Source organism: Equus asinus, chromosome 9 (assembly GCF_041296235.1).
Source record: "Equus asinus isolate D_3611 breed Donkey chromosome 9, EquAss-T2T_v2, whole genome shotgun sequence".
Classification (NCBI taxonomy): domain Eukaryota; kingdom Metazoa; phylum Chordata; class Mammalia; order Perissodactyla; family Equidae; genus Equus; species Equus asinus.
The window spans coordinates 55,808,408-55,829,590 of NC_091798.1; the positions used below are offsets into that span (position 1 = coordinate 55,808,408).

General features: G+C 35.2%; 1 protein-coding gene across 1 annotated transcript in view; it reads right to left on the minus strand.

The window, feature by feature from the left end:
* Window positions 1–204: 204 nt before the first annotated feature.
* The window catches only part of PRR16 (proline rich 16), a 478,303-nt gene continuing 457,324 nt past the window's right edge, over window positions 205–21,183 (minus strand). The window contains exon 8 of the transcript XR_001398541.3: window positions 205–2,031. The gene's annotated coding sequence lies outside the window, so the exon portion shown is untranslated. The remainder of the gene's footprint in view (window positions 2,032–21,183) is intronic.

Below are 21,183 nucleotides of genomic sequence, written 5' to 3' on the forward strand. Positions count from 1 at the left end.
CTAGGAGAGGGGATCTTGAAAGTTCTCATCACAAGAAAAATAAAATTTGTTGCTATGTATAGTGACAAAGGTTATTGTGGTGATCATTTTGCAAAAATATAAATATCAAATCATTACATTGTATACCTGAAACTAATAGAATGTTATGTCAATTGTACCTCAATAAAAAAAAGAAAACGATAAAAATAGCTTGTTTAAGCTGAAAACTATTTATTGGTGATAGCAACGATCATAAATACTGACTCCAGCTGACGAGCCTCAGGTAAGGGTAAATTTTGTAGGCACTCAATAAGGCCTTGTTGATTGAGAGTTCTGTTTTTTGCTCCAGTGTGATTGCCTAGTCATTTTTGTATACACCAATGGAAATTCTCAACAGACCTCTGGGTAGGAGAAATAAGGACACATCAGGTATGATTAATGGCCTAAAACTATCTATCTAATTTTCATCTTCTTCTAGAGCAGAATTCCAGAAAGAGAACTTAGGGAAAATGCTTACTGATACAAATCCAAACTTTCTGTTTTCCAGCAATGTCCCCAAATATCAAAACTAACTTCATATAGTTAGTATACCTAGAATATTTAAATAACCCTTGACAAGAAAGTCACAGTGAAAAATATATCACTTCTTCTCCAGAGTTTAGAAAATAGCACAATTTTATACCAAAAAAATATTTGAAATTTCAGTCTTCTATTAGTTCTGAATTAATATGACAAAAGATTGTCAACAAACCATAAGAAACTTATCTTTCAGGTAATAAAAACCAAATAAGCAACTACAAATAATACAAACAACACATTTATTTAGAAAAATAAACTGAAAATGCTGTTTGTTTGGTACATTTTCCCATGAAGCATAGATAAATGGCTATAAAAACGGTTATATGTCAAATACAAATTACAAATGATTTTTTCTAATTAAGAGAACAAATAGATGTTCAACACAAATGTTTAGTGTACAGTTCACTATATTTGACTTCTTGGCTGTTAATGATATAAAATGATCTTCAATAAAAAACTGTTGATCCCTTTTTGATTCATTTGACCACACTGATGCTTTTCCATTATTATTCTGTAGCTGTTTTTCCGTCTGAGACAAGTCCACTTTTTATAAGATAACGGATTTTTATAGAAGAAAGGGAAATCAATGTCTGGAGAATTCTTCAATGTTTCCTTTTTGGACTTCTGCAAGAAACTGTTTATGGTGGTCTCAAAACTCATGGGACCATCTGTGCAAATAATAGCACACATTATTACCCTGAATGGAAGTGACAGTGCAAATATCAGAAGTGCATTGAGAAGCAATCAGTGAGAACTGACCTCCCCCTTGCTCAACCAATATGGGGTGAAGGAGTGAATGCAGAAACTTTTCAAGCAAATTGACGACAATGCTGTTACTCCATTATGGCTTTGAGGGTGTACACAAGATGGCAAACGTCCTCTCTCTCTGCGAACAGCAACATTCTGTCCTAATACTGTTCATTGCTGCAATGTTCTTCATTGTTCAGTTTTCTTTTCATCTACATATTTTGAAATGCTGAGAAATTCTGGCTGGAGATACCTCCTATCTCTATACTTTCACTTTCCCAAATGATAAATCAATGTGTGATTTACTAGTTTAATTGCTGAATATAAATTTTCTTGGGCTCACATCTGGAAATATTTATTTCAATGATGAAATAAGATGGGTTTGGTGTGGTGTTTGTTTTTTTCTTGGCTTGCTTGTTTAGTCCTTTTCAGCTTTTTTTTTTTTAATCTTCTCGGTAATTTCTGAGTGAAGAGATTTAAGGCTGTGGCTTTTTTCGTTCCCAGGGCACTGCTCATGGCTGTTAGACTAGAGGCAGATGACTTTCTGCAGACTATACCAGTGATCATTTGTGCTCCAAAGTTGAGGGATTTGCTGCTTTGAGATGGGAAGGTTCTGGGTTACTTCAAAATTAGATCTGGCCTCAAGAAGTCATAATGATGAAGCTGAAGTGAGAAAAACGAGCTGACATGCCTCCAAATAAAGATATTCCTTCCAACCTGAAGGAGCTGCCAGAAAAAGGAAAACAAAAGACAAAAAATCAGTTTAAGTGGTCAGTATAGTTTAACAAAAACACAAAAATTATTAGGAATGAGGAAATTATTTGTTAATAGTATGCAGAATTCAAAATTCTTTGAACTATCAAGGATTTAAGTTTAAATGCCTAAACATATTTTAAACATATCCCATTTAAATTTCATATAAAAAGCAATATTTGATAATTTAATTATAAATTTAGTAGTAGCATGCTTATATTTCAATTAAAAGATCTTCTCTTATCTCTAACAGTTTTTAAAACTTTAGATAAATTTGTCCACTTGTAAACATACCAAGTTCTCAAGATATAAGTTTTCAGACTATAAACTTTTATATATATATCACCCTCAAAAAGTAGTTAATCAAGAAATCATTTTTATGAGAGCCTTCATTTAAAACAACAAAAAAGTATTTTCAACACACTTTGCAAAATGTAATCTTGCATTGCAATCCATAGTCTAAATGTATTATCAACTTGCCAAAAGGATATCCTTTTTTCTTTTCTTTCTTCAGGAAGATTAGCCCTGATCTAACATCTGCCACCAAACCTCCTCTTTTTTTGCTGAGGAAGATTGGCCCTGAGCAAACATCCATGCCCATCTTCCTCTACTTTATATGTGGGGCACCTGCCACAGCATGGCTTGATAAGTGGTGCACATGTCCACACCTGGGATCTGAACCAGGAACCCCGGGCCGCTGAAGCAGAGTGTGCAAACTTAACCACTGCCCCACCAGGCTGGCCCCAGGATATCCTTTTTCTTGATTCAGCAGAGTTGCCGAAGAACTAGTCTTCCTTTACTTCATGAATATCTGCAATAGTTTTAAATTAGCAACTTAAAATAATTTATATACATATTTATAATTAATGAATATAGTTTTTGGAAAACAAAAAAAAATGAAACCTAGGCATAATTCTTAACCCTGCCCACCCAACATCAAACATGCTGGGCAGCAGTTATCAATATGGAGTGTGTACATGGTCTTCTCTTTAAGTTATGATGTGATAGAGAATATTTATACAATGATTTACTATAATAGGTTCAGAAAGTTATTAAAATAAATCTAATACCATAAGCAATTGATTAGTAAATTATTAGAAAAGTCAGAGACAGAGAGTAATGCCTTTAAGTTTATTTTTAATCCCTTAAAGTCCACCTGAGACCCCCTGTCTTAACCCTTTCATTTGGGGGTAGGTGAACCCCACATGCATGGTGCTTTCTCTAATGCAGACACACAGACATACACACAGAGTAAATCATTTAGTCTTCTGTGACAAACCCAGTCATTACTGTTCTATTCGTTAGAATTATTAATTATAATTATTTTTCATTATATTACTCTCAACTATCAAGACAAAGCTCTAGCACTAAGTAATTAAATAAACAATCAAACCCAAAAAATAATCCTCTCTCTCAACTCCAAGATTAAAACTAGGAAAATCAACAAACACAATTAATCAATGTGTGTCCAGGGCTTACTCTAGCTCATTATTAGAGATGTTCTATGAAAGATACAAAAGAAATAAAAGACAGTCTTTCATCATGGAGTTGCTTAAGGAGATGCAAGAGCGTATCAGTATAGAGGAGTGGAGAAGGCTGGACTGAACCGGTCGAAGATGCACTTACTTCTGACAGCATTACCAGAATCTGCCTATCTGTGGCATTTTTGTATCATCTAGAAATATAAGCCTTCACGTATGCAAAGGAAATCACCACTGAAGCTGTTACTAATGTATCAGCAGCAGTCCTACAATAACTAATATTTTGGCTTTACTATTAAATTTAGAAAGTATGAAAAACCATAAAAAAGGAACTTTCCATAAATATATGGGAACATAATTCATGTGCTTGGGGCAAAGATAATTAAATGTGTCAAATATAGTTTCATACATATGCATTATCACTCTGTGATATACGACTCTTTAGCAATCTACATCATTATTTATTAAACTTTCTTAAAATGGTAAAACAATCTATCATTCATTCAAAAAATATGTATTCGCTACCTACTGTATACCAGATACTATGAACTATGGTTATAAAAATATAATCTCCTGCCCTCCAAGGAGATTAGTACCAAGAAGGCAAGGAGACCCACAAATATTCATGGTAAAAGAAGATTGGGGCCATAATATATGTAAGTATGAAATAAAGAATGAGCATAGAAGTAGAAGCCTGCAGAAGATGGCATTTGAATTGAGACTTGATGGGTGGGTTGGAGTTTGCAAAATTAATGCACTATTAGTTACGAAATAAGAGTATTTCAAAAAGAGGGAAATGCACGGGCAAAGGCACAAAAGCAGGGGAAAGCATGGTACCTTCAATGTTGCTTAACACAAAATTAAAGGGAGAAAATATAATTGTGTCTGGAGAGGCTGGTAGGGGCCAAGGTGTCCTTTTATACTGTGCAAAGAAATTTAGATTTTTATCCTAAGGGTAACAGGAATTGTTGAAGAATTCTGAGGAGGATAGTGGCTGGAGGAAGCATAGAAAGTATGATAGAGAGGAAGAGGGAATACATATGGCAGACATTTACAGCAGAGGAATGGTAAAGCCATCAGCTGAAAGCAATAACTAACTCCAGTCTGCAGATGCTTTCATAACTTCAGTTGCAGATGCTTTCTTAGTGGCAAATTGAAGAGAGGAAAATTCGCCATTCTTTCCTACATTAAGAGAGTTTCATTCAATTGCCATCCACTCAAGATAAGAGTAAACACTATTTCAAAGCTTTTCCTGTTCCACCAATTTGTTTAGATATCTCATGGAAGCAGATACTCACCTCTCAGCCCTCAGGGACCACACATTACAAGCAGAGAATAAAATCTTCTAACCAGAAGATGTTTATATTCACTGATTGGATTCTAAGATTGGGTATTAAAGGAAAGCATTTAAGTCTTACTGACTTTTGAAGATTTGTTACAGATATTCAGGCCTCTCCCTGTCTGCTATCAGATATCATGTTCAATCCATTAGCCTCAGGCTCCAATATTTTTTCCCACTAAAGAAAGGCTCCAAATAACTTTTCATGTATAATTTGCCAATTTAAAAATTTTTATGAACTTCCATTATTATAGGTTCTAAAATACATTTTTAAACCTCTACATTCTCTTTTTTTGCATATTTGCTTCAAATATGAAGACATGTTATACCCCATCACAGTTATACAAGTTAAATAAATTTACTTAGCATTGAAATAATGAAACATAAATCCCATATACCAAGATCTTGCATAACCAGCAATGAGTTGAAATGCTCATAGAAATGCTTTCTGACCCATGCTTCAGATCAATGGGTTAATTGCTACCTTCTGTTTAAAAAGGCTTTGCTTAAAACTAATTAAGATTTCCTTCACTTTTGGATGGAATAGGTCAACGTTTTCATCACTTCAAGGGTAATTTTTTCATTTTTATAAATCTTTTCAGACCCAACTGTGATATGCAAACTATTAGTGATACTAGATAATTTTTAGACTTTGAGTCATTAAATGTCAAGTTAATTATTTTATATAAGTAGTAACTTTGAGAGCATTTCTACACAATAAGGGCAGCATGATTTAAAAAGGTCAAAGACAGCAAGCAAAGTTAAAGAAAAGCTTAAAATATTACAAAAAGTTTGTCCAAGCAGAAGTGTCTCATAATTCTAGATCTATTTGGACTCTAGTATAATTTTTATAATTCTTTTCTTTATAATCTATATTTATATATTTTTAAAGTATAAATACATAAATTTGTATATATGTTATATGCTGTTATAAAATATATATTTTATAAAACAAATAGATACTTACATATAAATATATATCAGTATATATAATTTTAAATATTTAATAAAAATCTATCTTATTTCCCCTAAATGTTAAACTAACAGCAGCAAGTTTCTTACTTCAGTTAAATGAAAACGTTTGAAATACCTACTATAAGCCAGGCATAATGTCCAGTATCGAAAATGTAAGGACAGAAAGTTAAATTTCTGCTACATCTAAACATGGAGCTAAATATTTCCCATTTTAATTCATTGTTATGTCAAGCTGCGAAGTAATTATTCTTACTATTTTCCGGTTAAGGAAATTCTGGCTCAGTGAGATGAAATCAAAGTCAGCACTACCACCTGCAAGCCAAACTTGCTGCCCACACCATTCATTTGGCCCTATAACTGCAGAGATGAATATTTGTGGCAGAGATAGTATGGCCTACACTAGACTGAAATATTTATTATCTGGCCCTTTATGGAAGAAGTTTGCCAATCTATCTATGTAACTTGTTTGTTACAATATTACTTGTAAATCTAACAATTTTTTTCCAAATGGATTGCCAATTATTTTAACAGGACTTACTGAATTTTCTTTATTTTGGTATATTTTGATATGCTATTCTTATTTTTTTTTTTTTGAGGAAGATCAGCTCTGAGCTAACATCTGCCAATCCTCCTCCTTTTGCTGAGGAAGCCTGGCCCTGAGCTAACATCCGTGCCCATCTTCCTCTGCTTTATATGTGGGACGCCTACCACAGCATGGCTTGCCAAGCGGTGCCATGTCCACACCCGGGATCCAAACCCTCGAACCCCCAACCCAGGCCACTGAAGAGGAACGTGCGAACTTAACTGCTGCAGCACCGGGCCAGCCCCTATGATAAGCTATTCTTATCATGTAACAATTCACTTACATATGTGCTTGTATTTCTGGACTCCAGTCATTCATTTCATCTCTAGTGTACATTTCAGAGTCAGGTTTGTTTTGGAAAAATTTTAAAATTATATGGGATATCATTGAATTTATGGAATAATTGGGGTAGAATTGGCATCCGTAAAATGTTAACTAGTCCCATCAGAAACGTGGTGAATATCACATTTATTTAGACCTTCCTTTTAGGGACTCTCAGTAGTTCTATCACTTTCTTCATGGACATCTTTCACATTTTTTGTTCAGTTTATTTCTAGATAATTTATAGCTTTCATTGCTATTTGGATGAAATATTTTTTAAATTACATTTTTTAAGTTTTTACTGCTGATACAAAGGAATATACTGAATTTTAAAATATTCTTATATCTAGCTAATTTACTTCTTTTTCTTGCTGGTTTTAATAGGTTTTTGTCAGTTCTATTGGGTGACCTAGATCAGTAATCATATTGTCTATAAATATTGATCATTTCATCCTTCTTTTTCAAAATTTAGACATTATGTGGTTTTTACTTTTGTCCTATCTCATTGTTTAGTGTCTCTACTTCAATGCTGAACAGTGCCAGTGATAAGAGATAGCCCGTACAATCACTTCACTATGATGCCTCATCGTACAGGGAAAGTTTGACTGCTTCACTTTCATCTTTTGGTATTGGTTGGTTAAATGTTTCTTGAAGGACATTTGATCATTTATGTTTTTGTATAAACTAAGATAATACAGTTTATATTTTTGTATAAATGAATAAAAATTAACTATTTTCTCCGCACAAGCATAAAAGTCTCTTAAATGCTCTCCTTTTCGGTGCCTAAAGTTAATCATTTGCTTCTTCTCTTTTATCTTCTTAATCTATTTTTTTTTTTGAGGAAGATTAGCCCTGAGCTAACTACTGCCAATCCTCCTCTGTTTGCTGAGGAAGACTGGCCCTGAGCTAACATCCATGCCCATCTTCCTCTACTTTATATGTGGGACACCTACCACAGCATGGCTTTTAACAAGCAGTGCCATGTCCCCACCTGGCATCCGACCCAGCAAACCCTAGGTGGCCGAGAAGCAGAATGTGTGCACTTTGCCACTGCGCCACTGGGCCGGGCCCTCTTCTTACTCTGTGATGGTGCTGTAAATTGAATGTTTGTGTCCCTCCAAAATTCATATGTGGAAACCTAATCTCCAAGTGATGGTGTTTGGAGGGGGGGCCTTTTGGAGGTGAATAGGTTATGAGGGTGGGGCCTTCATAACTGGGATTAGTGCCCTTATAAAAAAAGAAGCCAGAGCTCTCTCTTGCGCTTCCTGCCATTTTAGAACACAAGAAGAAGGCTGTCAGGAACCAGAAAGTGTGCTTTCACCAGACACCAAATCTGCCAGTGCCTAGATCTTGGACTTCCCAGCCTCCAGAACTGTAAGATATAAATGTTGGTTGTTTAAGCCCCCGAGTCCATGGTGTTTTTGTTATAGCAGTCCCAATGGACTTAGACACATGGCCAAAAAGAAAAATCTATTTTGACATTCTTTTCAAAATAAAAGATAATTTTTAAAATCAAATTTTCCTTCTTTTATAGGTTTGATAGGTTTTATTTTGTTAATTTGTTTTTTATCTTTTTTAGTTTTTCTATACACTTTCTTTGGGAACATTTCGGGTTTTATTTTTTCCTTCAGTTTTTTGAGTTGAATGTATAGCTGTCATTTTGAATTTTATTGTGTTATAAGTCAGAGAATAAGGCCTGTTTGGTAATCCAAATTCCCAAATATTTGTTTCCTAGTGTGAATAAAAGGATAGCAAAACATTTTCTCCTACTCTCTGAAAAGAAAAATGACCTTGAGTTAACTTTCCAGCTCTGTTTCCATGGAGACCTGATACTGGTATAATGTCAGTTGTATTACTAGGCAACATTACTTACGATAAAAATAAATTCTCATTTGTAAACTGCGTCTGGTCTGGGAGGACTGTGAATGACTAGAAATACCTTGTGGGATTTCTTGAATGCAGTGCATTCTTGTAACTGGTGATGTTCTTTGCTTATGGGCTGTTGTAAGGATACTGATTCCCACTTAGGACATGAGACGTGTTAACCAGGGTGGGTCTCATACCTACCCACGATCTCAAACTCTCACACCTGAGCTGTCACTTCGAGGGATTGGAGAAAGACTTTAGCCCTAGATGCTTGTGGGAACTCTCATGATAGAGAATCACCTGATACTGCCCTACTGGCAGGTTTTGTTTATTGCGTTGTATCCTTCTGATGAAGCCATTGTCAAGTATGGCCTAGTAGAATCATGTGAGGTTGATTGTCCAGTTGAACCTAAAACTACTAAGAGTGGGTCTTACACATATTGAAATTCTTTCTTATTTGTGCATTTCTCAAAATGTTATTGGCGCCATATCCTGTGATGTGCAGAGGACTAAGCATGGTCAGGGACAGGTACAGAGGAAGACTGTGCAGTGCCTGCTATTTGTTACAGCTTGAAGATGTAACTAACACCTGAGTCCCCTCTGAATGGTGCCACTGATAGTCCCATCTTGGTTGTGGTATGCCTGGGACAAGGAAGTATGATGAAAGAGGATTTTGAATAAGAGACTTAATACCATTTCTTTAGAAAAAACTAACTAAATGCTGTAGTGAAAGAATTTGGGAAGAGTTTTCTTGAGATGTGCAAAAAAAGCTTCAAAAAGCTTTCAGTCATAAAAATTGCACTTAATCTGGTTCTTAAAAGCTAGACAGGCAATGTGTCATCAGTTTGCAAAAGAATGTAGGTGAAGCATTCTAGGTAGACAGATAAAAAGACCTAGTGCATTTTTAAAAAACATCGTGTACGATTTCTTTTCACCCATTTAGCATGTTTTATATTCTGCCCATATATCGGTTCCAAGTTATAGGAAGTTTGTTTTAGTCATTATACGGATATGGATATATAGAATTCAATACATATGATTACATTAGAAAAAAGCCAGTTATGGATGCACTTCGTTGTAATCTTTAAGTTCTATAAACATCTAGCTACGCTGGAAAAACATTTCATTTCATGCTTCACAAACTATGAATATTGATAAAATACCTTGAAACTGATTATTTTAACTTGAGGAAAATGACATTGCTAATTCTAGCATTGTGTTCTGAATTGACACAACTAATTTCTTCTCTTGAATTACCTATGACATTTCCTAAAATATTTAAGTGTGATTCTCTGCTAGCTGCCTGCTTTCCTGAGCCCTGCGGCAGTGCAGGTCCAGCCTAAGGAATCTGCTCATCCACCAGCAAGATGCACTGAGCAAACCTGTAGGTAGCGCTTGACGTATTGAGGATGTTTAGTAAGTGTGCATGCACCTGACAAAGCAATAGTCTAGAGAAATGACATTTCAGTCTGTAAGGCCAGATGGCCACTTTCTAAAATAAGTACCTGGTACCCTGAAATATCACACACCTCAGAATTGCCCTTCTCATCTGATCTAGTCCATCAGACAATGACATTCAAAATCATTAGTTCTAAATTACCAAGGCCAGCTACAAAATTTACAGGGGCCAGTGAAAAGTGAACTTCAAGGCCCTTGTTCAAAAAGCAGGAAGAAAGCTTTGTCCTTTCCTACCCAGTCTCTCTGGTTTTTTATTTGCTTTTTTTTTTTTTTGGCAAGGAAGATTGGTCCTGAGCTAACATCTGTGCCAATCTTCTTTTTTATGTGGGACACTGCCACAGTGTGGCTTGACTGAGTGGTGCTAGGTCTGTGCCTGAGATCCAGGCCTGGACCCTGGGTTGCCAAAGTGGAGCTTGAACTTAACCACTACACCACTGGGCCTTCCCCTTATTTGGTATTTAATGTCATGCTCCTTCTGGCACAGGTTGAGCGCAGACCCCCCACAACCGGTGGGGCTCTGCACTGCAGCTCAGAGCACATCACAGGGCTACCAGTGCCTTGGTCCCCACTGAGACAGAGGGGGGCAGTGATCTCTGGATGTGGGAGGGAAAGTGGGCTGGAATGTGGAACCATGCCTGAGGGGAAGCTTCAAGCCTCCAGTGCATTCTCCATTATCCCATTGAACCTCACCTACAAAACTCAAACTCAAAGACAAAAATATCAAGTCAGCAACTGCAGAGCATTAAACCCCCAGTGTAGGCGAGTGCAGGTACGGTGGGGGGTGCTTCTGAAGACAGGGTCCTGTGCAACCACAATGGTCACAAGCGCATGAAGCTGACCCTGCAAGTCTGTCCCAAAATGACTCTTTCATCTGTCCAGCTCCACGCCTTTACATTGAAATTCAAAATAACGCCAACCACATGCCCAGCCTTGCCTAACACTACGCTCTATTGTGTTTGGCTTTTCATTCAAAGGGAGCTACAGAAGAACAACGCACATGAAATATAAGGAATAATATGAAAATCCATTTAAGGAATGCCTTAAAATATTTATATACCAAATCAACACTTTTCTTCATTTTTATAAGTAAAGCTTGAGTCCATTTGTTTCTATTTTGAGACTTCTACATAGAAAAATCGAATATTTGGTGTGTAAACTGACCCTACAAACTTTACCCTCTAAAATAAGAAGATAGTTTGTAAACTCCGTCTATGATATATAAATACTTGACAAATGAATTTGGTGAAATTCTCTAAAAAAATTAGCTATAGATATAACTAAAAATATAGTTCTGTTGTCCATAGAAATCTGCATTCACAAAGCACAAACTACTCATTATTATCTTAAACTATATCTTTCTTTATTACATATTTATGTGCCCACATAGAATCACATTAGTTTGAAAAAGGGTGTTTTTCAATCATTTTTGCCAATTAATTTAATTTAGTTGAAATCGGTTTGGTGATGTAATTTTTAACAATGATGGAAATTATGTTTTATGAAGGATGTTATAACAGTGATATTAATAATATATTTATAATTATTTCAATATACGTGCATCATAAAAGACTATTAAAAAGCATATCTTAGAAGCCTAGCTCAGACCTGTTTGGGGATATTTTGTCAACCTTTTGAAAAAATTTTATTATTGATATATAAATGTTATGATTAACATCATAATCAAAGTTTTCCATAGAAAAGGAGTAAACGATGTTTTTAAAAAAGTAATTTTTTCATCTTCTTAGATTCCAGTTGAAAATATTAATTCAAAGAGTACTTTTCAGAAATTTTTTTCTGCTGCTTATTCTGAGCATAAATGAACCACTACATTAGTCAAGACCACCGCCAACTTCTTATGATTAAGTTCAAATTCCAACCACTTGCAAAATGTTCCTTCCACAGGGTACATGCAATATATGCTGGCTTGCTTCATTTATTCATTCATTTGCTTAAATTATGTGCAGTCCTGTGGCATATCCTTATTATTAGCTAATGCTGAACTCTTTATATGGATTGATCAATTAGCAATTCTTGAAATTCTAAATACAGTGCCTGGTATGATGTCATGGTTTTGGAGTCTGGGGCTCAAAATTAAATTCTACCCCACAGTAGTTATAAGGGCCTAAACAAGATAGTTTTTGAGGTTCAGTTTCCTCATTTGTGAAAAAAAAAAAATGTGATAGACATTAATATGTACCTCCCAGGGCTGATGAAGAAAGTAAATGCAAACACAGGTAAAAATGATTCTGCAATGTTCATGTATTTCCTTTTTACAAAGGGACAGAAACATTCACCAAAAACATTTCTTTTTTCTGGTAGGTAATTCCAGAGGAGTGTTGCACAAGCTACCTGAGAATCTGATTCTTAAAAAAAATCCCGTCATTACATTTCCGATTCCATATAGAATGCATCATGTTCACCACCATAGTCTAGTTTCCATCACCACACGTGTGCCCTTTTACTCCTTTTGCACCTGCCTCCAACCCCTTCCCCTCTGGTAACAACCTACCTATTCGCCGTATCTATGTGTTTGTTTATCTTCCCATATGAGTGAAATTATATGGTATTTGTCTTTCTCTGTCTGACTTATTTCGCTTAACATAATACCCTCAAGGTCTATCAATGAGATCTCAGTAAAGTAATTTAAAAAAAAAAAGATCCCAAGGCCCCCTAGTGCACCTCAACCAGAGAACTGCCGTCACCCTGTGTCCCATCTCCCACAACTGAAGGAGGCCACAATAGTGGATTTGCCAAGAAATAAAACCAGACTCAAAATAATTGTCTTGCTTTCTTCCTTCTGCTATTGTTAACAATATCAGCATTGGCCATTTTTGCAACGGAGTTATGAATATTTTCTAATATTTAATTACGTTAGAACAATATAGTGTATAGCATAAAAAGTACCAAAGTGTAAATGCTAAAGGAACCAATTTAGAAAAACAGTCATCAGGATGCTCCATCTTTTTCATGAACATAGCCAAGCACACTAAATGAGATGTTTACTTCATCATCTGAGGCAGTGGGGGTTCCAGCGACATACAGCAGGGATGTTTACTTACCCTGGCTCCTCTTGATCTGCACTAATGGTGTTCAGAAGACAGTTTTTGTTTTGCTTTGTTTTGTTTTCTGAAAAATCTCTGCTTTCAGAATGTTTTCATTAGACGAAGCCAAGCAAGAATTCTACTCATGCGAATGATTGTGAATCGTTTTCTCTAAAGCCAAAAATATTTTTGAAAACTCCTTCTTCCTAAATCCCCTTTTTCCTGCCCCTCTTTTTAACTACCCTTTTATTCACCAACGTGCTGCTTAGAGAAACACTTGCAGCCAGACTGGAGAGCACTGGGAAACGAACGGCTGTGATAATTATCCCTCCTTTTGGCAAAACTCCTTTATGTAACTGCACAGCAGCCTGCTGAATCGGATGTTGACATGTGCACGCTCTACTGAGTTCCATGGAGATGAGGCACGCTAGAAGAATGGTATTATTTTTTCGTGGTGGCATAAGAGTACCTTCAATCAAAACAAAATTAAAATGCTAGCATTTCTCCTTCTTTCTTGTTTAAACATTTCTGACACACCACATTCATTTTAGGTTTTTATTACATAAAACAAGTGATAACCGTACTTATCCCACTAATATCCACTGATGTTTTTTCAATGATTAAATTCTGTAGACAAGCAATAAAATGCTTCTCTCATCTTTATGAAATGGCATTTCTCTTTTCCTCTGGCTTTTAAATACATAATAGAATGCCTTTTGTGAATCAGCAAGCTGGACTTTATTGGTTGCCTTTTTACTAACCTAATATAATCAGGTTAACTAGTCTTCCCTCCCCAAGCACAGGCAGGGTCAGAAGTGTGGGACACGGAGGTCAACCATGACAAACAAGCTGAATAAAATTATGTCGTGTTTGAAAAGAAATGAAGGATTCTCTTGTGTTAAGGTCTCTGAAGCTACTGGACCTAGAAAAACATCTGGTCACCTATGCCAAGAGATCATCTCTATTCTCCATTTCCTTTTTTAAAACATTGTACTCAAAAGGAATTAGAAACAAAGTAAAGTAAGATATATTCTACTAAATTTTTTTTCTTCTTCCAAAATGCTTTGCATTTTAGGCATACACGACTGAATATTGTAAGCTCAAGGATCGGAATAATGTCTTGCATCAACTACAATAGATTTGTATTTCTGGAAAGTCTTTCTAAAAGGCAACAAATAGAAGGTGTCTTAAAATGGTTCTATTTTACTTGAAGGGAGTAAGATAATGCTGCAAGTTTAATTGGCAGGTGTCTGGCATATTTTTTACTTTACCTTAGATTATGTCAATATCCTACCACCTTTTCTTCAATCTTGCCTCCATTATGAACCAGAAAATGTGAATATTCATATGTATACACCCACATTGCCAAGAGAAAGCAAATTATCCTTGTAAATCAGACAAATAACTTAGCAGTCTTTCCTGCCATTAAACTTGGAATTAATCAGAAGGAGGTCCCAGTACCCTAACAATATTTACCAAGATACATCTCAATACAATCCAATGACATAGCACTTTAACTCCAAAAGAATAAAATTACACTATCAAAGTAGCACTATTATATTGTATTCAAAATGCAATAACTTCAGTAATGGCTAAATGAAAAATGGTCTCAGTGTTTGCCTCTCAAGGTACTTTTGGTTCAGGGGGTGTCTAATACATTCAACCTTAATATTTCCCCTTTTACTTCCATGAACAATACACAAACACCACTTATGATTTCTACATTTTCAATTTCACATTATCAGTGGACTTCTGACTTTAATAGAGCCCCAGAAGTCAGTGTGCTTCTGGATAAAATGGATTCAGGGGGGCATAATTTTAATAACGCTTTGTAGTGTGTACAATAAAAACGTAGAAGCTTGGGGCCATTTAGTGTAAATAAAAACAACCCCTTACATTTCAATAGCCTCTAGGTAAATTGCTTTATTAAAATGTAGGGCAATGTTTCTCATCCTTGGCAATATGTACTTACATTTTGGTCCAGATAATTCTTTCTTGGGGTGTATTGTAGGATATTTAACAGCATTCCCGGACACGGGATCATTTAATGTTTTAAACAAAAATTTGAAAAGTGTTACTTTTTTCATTCATCCAACTTAAAGCTTGTGAACTCTGCAATTATCTGCAAGGCACCTACTGCATATACGTTTCATTAATAGAAAAAGAAATAAGGCCTGTCGAACCTAATGTTATAGATTATATTACTTAAATATATTTATATAATATACATTATTTATATAATTATATTATATTTTATCTATTTTTTAGCCTGACCAACAAAGACAATGTTCATCCATAATGGTACAGTCCTGAGCGAAGTATTGAATTTACTTAGTGTTGTGAGTCCAATTACAGAGACATTTATTAGAAATGTACATGTGTGCATGAACTGCTCAAAGCACTTGGTAACTAAAGGTGAATAAGATATTAAAGTAAATCCCAAATGATTTTTGAGCATAAATAAGAGAATAATCAACTCTGCCTGATGGAAATTGAGAAGAATTTGGGGCCAGCTTCTTCATGAAGAATGAATAGGATTTCAACAAGAGAGGGAAAGTCGTTCAGGCAAAGCAGGGACAGAGTCAGAAAAGCACATATCCAGGGGTGGTGAGAAATCAATGCAGTTAGAGCCTCACCTCTGGAGGGGGTGTCAGTAGCAGGAGCAAGGACAGAAAGGGAGGGGGTGTTAGCATGTAGGTAAAAGGGAGACCCTCAATGTTTTTAACTGGAAAGTGACCTGGTCCGATATGCAGTTTAGGACGATGGCTCTTCAGGAATGTGCAGAATGGAATGCGAAAGAGCAGACCTGGAATCAGGGATAGCAGTTGGGAGACTATTAATGTGATAGTTAGGTTGAAAGAGAATAAGATATTGAACTGAAAAAAACAACGCCAGGGATTAAGAAGAGGGAAGGGACTTGAGTGATATTTAGGATGTAGAATGGACAGAATATGAAAAATAATTGGAGTTGAAAGTGAAGAGATGAGGAAGATTTTCCTCTATCATTTCTGGTCCAGTGATGGATAAATAATAATGTCATTTCCCGAGATAGGACAAGAAGCAAGAAGCAGGTTATGGGGAAATACATTGTTAACTGTAAAGGATATACTATCATTCTAAACACCAAAGTGGCATGCATCACGAAGAACATTTAATGTATTCAAGTGTAAATTATAGAAATGTTGCTTAAAGTGGGAAACCAGATTTCTTAAGTCACAAGCTTTCCAAAAGGAACTTTACTTGTTGATATTATTTCTATTAATTAAAAGAAGACTTAATTGGGAATCTTTAAACTTCATTTCCGTGAGTGTCATGGCCTTAATACAGTAAGGATAGAGAATGTGCAGAGAAACAAAGCCAGAAACAGCAGCTTGGCTCATTGGAGGGAAGATAATGGCTGATTAATATACTAGGATTCTTTGGCATTCTGTATGAATTCCGTGGCTGGCTTCATGAGGTCTTAAGTCCATCAGAGAATCAGATAAAAGCTATGGACTTGACCCATTAAAAATATGCAGATTTACATATACGTAAGATTTTGCTTATGATTTTAAGATCCATGGACATCCTTGCATTGCATGGAACTCAAGAACTCTTGGTTTAGAGTTAGACAAGTTTAATCATACATAAGTATTATTTTAAAAAATCAAATATAAATTTAAAGGCATCTTTTTAGCATTAATAGAGAAGATTCTCTCTTCCAAATACACTCACAGAGATCAGGATTTTACAACTCAGTACTGTAGACATTTGGGTTTGATAATTCTTTGTTGGGGGCAGGGAAGGGGAAACTGGTTGGTGCACTGTCGAATGGTTAGCATCATCCTTGGCCTCTACCCACTAAGTGCTGTTAGCAACCCCAGCTATGACAACCACAAATATCTCCAGACATTGTCAAATGTCTCCTGGGAGCCAAAATTGCTCCCTTTGAGAACCATCGATATAGGTAATGACTTTTACTTTTATAAAACTTCCACATAAGAAAAAAAGTTAGGTATTATCTTTCTTTCTGAAGAAAAATATTTTCATGGAAAAATTTTCTAGAACAGAATCACAAAGTTAGTAAATAGCTAAGGCCAATGTTTGGATGTCCTACTTTTTGAAGACAACTCAATCTTTTCTTCTATAGCCACATTCTCATTGTAGGAGTGAAAATTATTTTCTCTCCACAGATGGCTGAGAATTACGCAATAAAGTCATTATATCATAGCAGCTATCTTTTATCCGTTTTCCTCTTTCTTTTTATAAAATTAACCTGCTCTTTAAGTAATTAAATACTCAAATAAGTAATGGAGAAACTGATATTTTCATAGCAAGAGTAAATCCATTAACTCAAAAATAAATGAAATGTTTTAAAAGCTAGTTAGTAATTAAATATAATACCACATGCAGTATGAAAAGTCTGTGTTCTTAGGGAAAATGTTAATTTTATTTAGTTCTGAAATGGGACATCTGCTGGTTATGGGTAAGTTATGGGATATATTGGCATCTGATACAAAATTCTTCTAATAGCCATACATACAAATACTGAAAATTCCGTGTGAAGCCTGTTTCCACCTCTTTCTGCCATTACTTTGTCCCCAACCTTGCTGTAAAACCATGCATTTTGTCTCTCCCTTTATCATCATTCATATTTCTTCTTATTCTTATTTTTCAGTGTACTAGACATCTTTGTTTGTTCCCTGTATTCATTGCCTTATCTCCTGATAATAGTCTCCATTTTTATTCCCAGGACACTCCCTCCCCAACTCTTAGCCAATGTGTTTCAGGTAATCTGATAGAGATAGCTTTTTTTTCCTTAAAAATAGAATCTAATTTTTAACTAACCAGTTGCTCATGCAGAATAAATACTATCTTGAAGGAATTTGTGACCATACGACAAAGTTGGAAAAGGATAGAAGTGAAAGTATTGAGTGACAGCTTCTGAAAATATTTTTTAAAAGAGCTCATCCATACCCTTGGAGGAAATTTTTCTTCCTTTCCTCCAACCTGCCGCCTGTAAGGTAGATTTGATGAATGGAGTTCTGGCTGACAGTTTATACAGTTAGCATGAACCTGCTATGTCAGAGATGGCCAAGAGGAATGCTTAAAGGAAACTCAGTCCTTGAGGGCTTTGTAGACCAGATATTCCCCAAGGCCCCAGTACATAGTTGTATATCCTAGTTGCAGGTCATTCTAGTTCTTCTATGTGGGATACCGCCATAGCCTGGCTTGATGAGTGGTGTGTAGGTCTGCACCCAGGATCCAAACCACCAAACCCTAGGTCATGAAAGCAAAGCATGCAAACTTAACCACTAGGCCACTAGACCGGCCCCACATTCCTCTGTTTTAGTGGGAAGTACTCACATTACCAATAATACCCTGTATATCTCAAGACCCTTACTTTGCCAGAAAAATTTTGACAAATAAGGTACAAAGATGCCATCATTCTAATAAAATCTGTAAGTATATTTTGGTTTAAACATCAAAATCCATATAAACTTGGGGCAAAGTAAAACCTTCATGGGAGGACTACATATGGTTTCAAGGGACAGCACTGAAAGACCTCAGGATTATTCAACTAAAACAAATATTTAGGGAACAATGGAAAGTTTTTCCAGTCGTTAAAAGTTCTCCTTAAGATAGTCTTATGTGAGTTTAACACATTCTGGGACTTGTTGGGCCTTCAGCCATCCATTCTAAGCAATCCTTTGGGCAATGAACAAATGCTACTGTAACACCGTCCTCTGACCAATTTGTGAGAAACAGAATAAAGAAGTTAGTAGCTTATAATGTATAATAAAATAAAAATACTAATAATTGTCAGGAAATATTGGGTTCACTGATAACAATCTTCAGTTCTTAATCATTAAACACAATTCAAATAGAATTTATTGAGCACTGGAGGTACTACTTAAAACACACAGGCCTTGTCTTAGCAGTATATTTCAAATAATTGTTACTAATGGCCACAAGGACATTGGACCAATAGTGAATTGTGCATGCTGTATGTCAGGCACTATTGTATATATTCCAGATACAGAGGTGAACAAAAGAGACAGAAGTCTTTACTTTTTATGGAGCTTACATTTTAGTGATGAGATCATATGGGAAAGGGAGCTAAGTCAGATTGTAGGGCAGCTTTGGGGTATGGGTGAGGATGGAGGAGGCAGAAACATATTTCTCAGAAGAGAAGAAACCTGATCTTGGCAGTCTTGACCAGTTAAAGGGGAGGAGGAAGAAAGAGTGCTCTCAATGCTTCAAAGGGTGAGAAAATATCACATTTTGGGTGAAATTATATGATGCAGTAGGACTGGAGCTTCAGCTCTGCAATTGGACGCAGAACTGAGCACAAGGGGCAGAGGGCAGACCACAGTGTGAGTTTCCCATGTTATTTAAATCTGAAAAGATTTATCCAATTGGCAAATCTCAGAGATAAGATATGGCAAATACAAGATGTTTTTATGCTTGTTTTTCAATGTTAACGTATTCTTTAATTTGAAATAATGAACGAAAATCCTTGGAAAATATGAACAACATGAAGAAGAAAAATATCACTTTTTCTGACTCTGAGGCATCTAATATTATAGTTTTGGCATATTTTTTCCAGTTTTAAAAATGTTTTCTTAGTTGAATTAATTTTCAGTGTAAAATTTTTTTATAACATATCAAAAATTATTATATTATTTAATAGCTATATAATATTTTAAGGTAAAGCTATGTTCCTAGTCATTTTTTAAATTAATGTATATAATTCCTTTATGTAAATATCTTTGACATAGGATTTCAAACCAAAGTAAATGTAATTAGAGTCTTCATAATGTGTGCTTTCTCGAAGTTAGTCCCAGGACAAGCTTTGAAAGAATAAAAGAAGAATTGTTCCACAAACAAATAAATTTGTGAAATTCTGCATTAATTATTTTTGCCTGTTGGAGTGTTTTAAAACATAAGAGCACTGAGATTTCAATAATCATGCTTTAAAGAAAACTAGTTGGATTTCTTTGCATTTACCCAAACTATTTTATGACAAAACACTTTTTGCATATTACCTACTTACGTAAGTGTTATAGACACTCTGGGAAACACTATATTAAAGAATCAAAAACACAACATCTTGGAATGACATAAAATTTCTTAGTATATTTCAAATATCCCAATAAAAGTATATTTACATACTTAAAATATTTTTTAGAAATAATGCATGCTAACATTAAAAAATGCAAACAAGACAAAGAAGCAATCAAAAACTCATTTCCTCAATGTACCCTAAATTCTGTCATAAGAAATCACCATCATTAACACGTCATGAATACCATTCTAGGCATTCCTCAATCACATATGCACATACAAGGACAGATAGGTAAGTGAGTAGATAAATAGGTATTAGTAGATAGATGAATAGATAAGTAGATGGCATTTAAATTTTGCCTATGCTATATCCTATAGTTAAGGATTATTCTATTAAAATTAACTTATACCTGGCAGAAGCAGTATGAATTTAAGTGTACCCTGAAAAAATTGGTAACTTGCAAGTAAATTTTTCTTCATCAGATAAAATATTATTTCACAAATAATTCTTGTATAGGTAAGGTCAAATTTTGATAAATCGTAAGTTTCCAGTCATTTTTATACTACACAATTAGACTTCAGGCAATATACATTTACTTCTTGCAATAAAAGATGAAGACATTAGCTCACTTAGACTTCTTTCCTCTTCCACTAGATTCAAAAGTATCAGAATGAATCTTTCTTGAGACCCAGTATGGTCTTTCAATGTGTAGATTATAGTCTTTAGTTCAGGGAAGTTTTCCTCCTTACATCTTTGAATATTTTTGTGTTCTGCATATTCTTCAAAACTCCAAGGCTTCATTTTACTTTCTTTGACTATTTTCCATAATCATTTTTTATATCTTTATTGATTTCTCTTTCTTTTAAGTGATTTCCTCAAGCCTATATCTTATATCTCTGATTAGGTTTTCAATTGTGGGGTTTTTTTTCCACCCCAAAGCCCCAGTATACAGTTGTATATCCTAGTTGTAAGTGGTTCTGGTTCTATGTGAGCTGCCACCACAGCATGGCAAA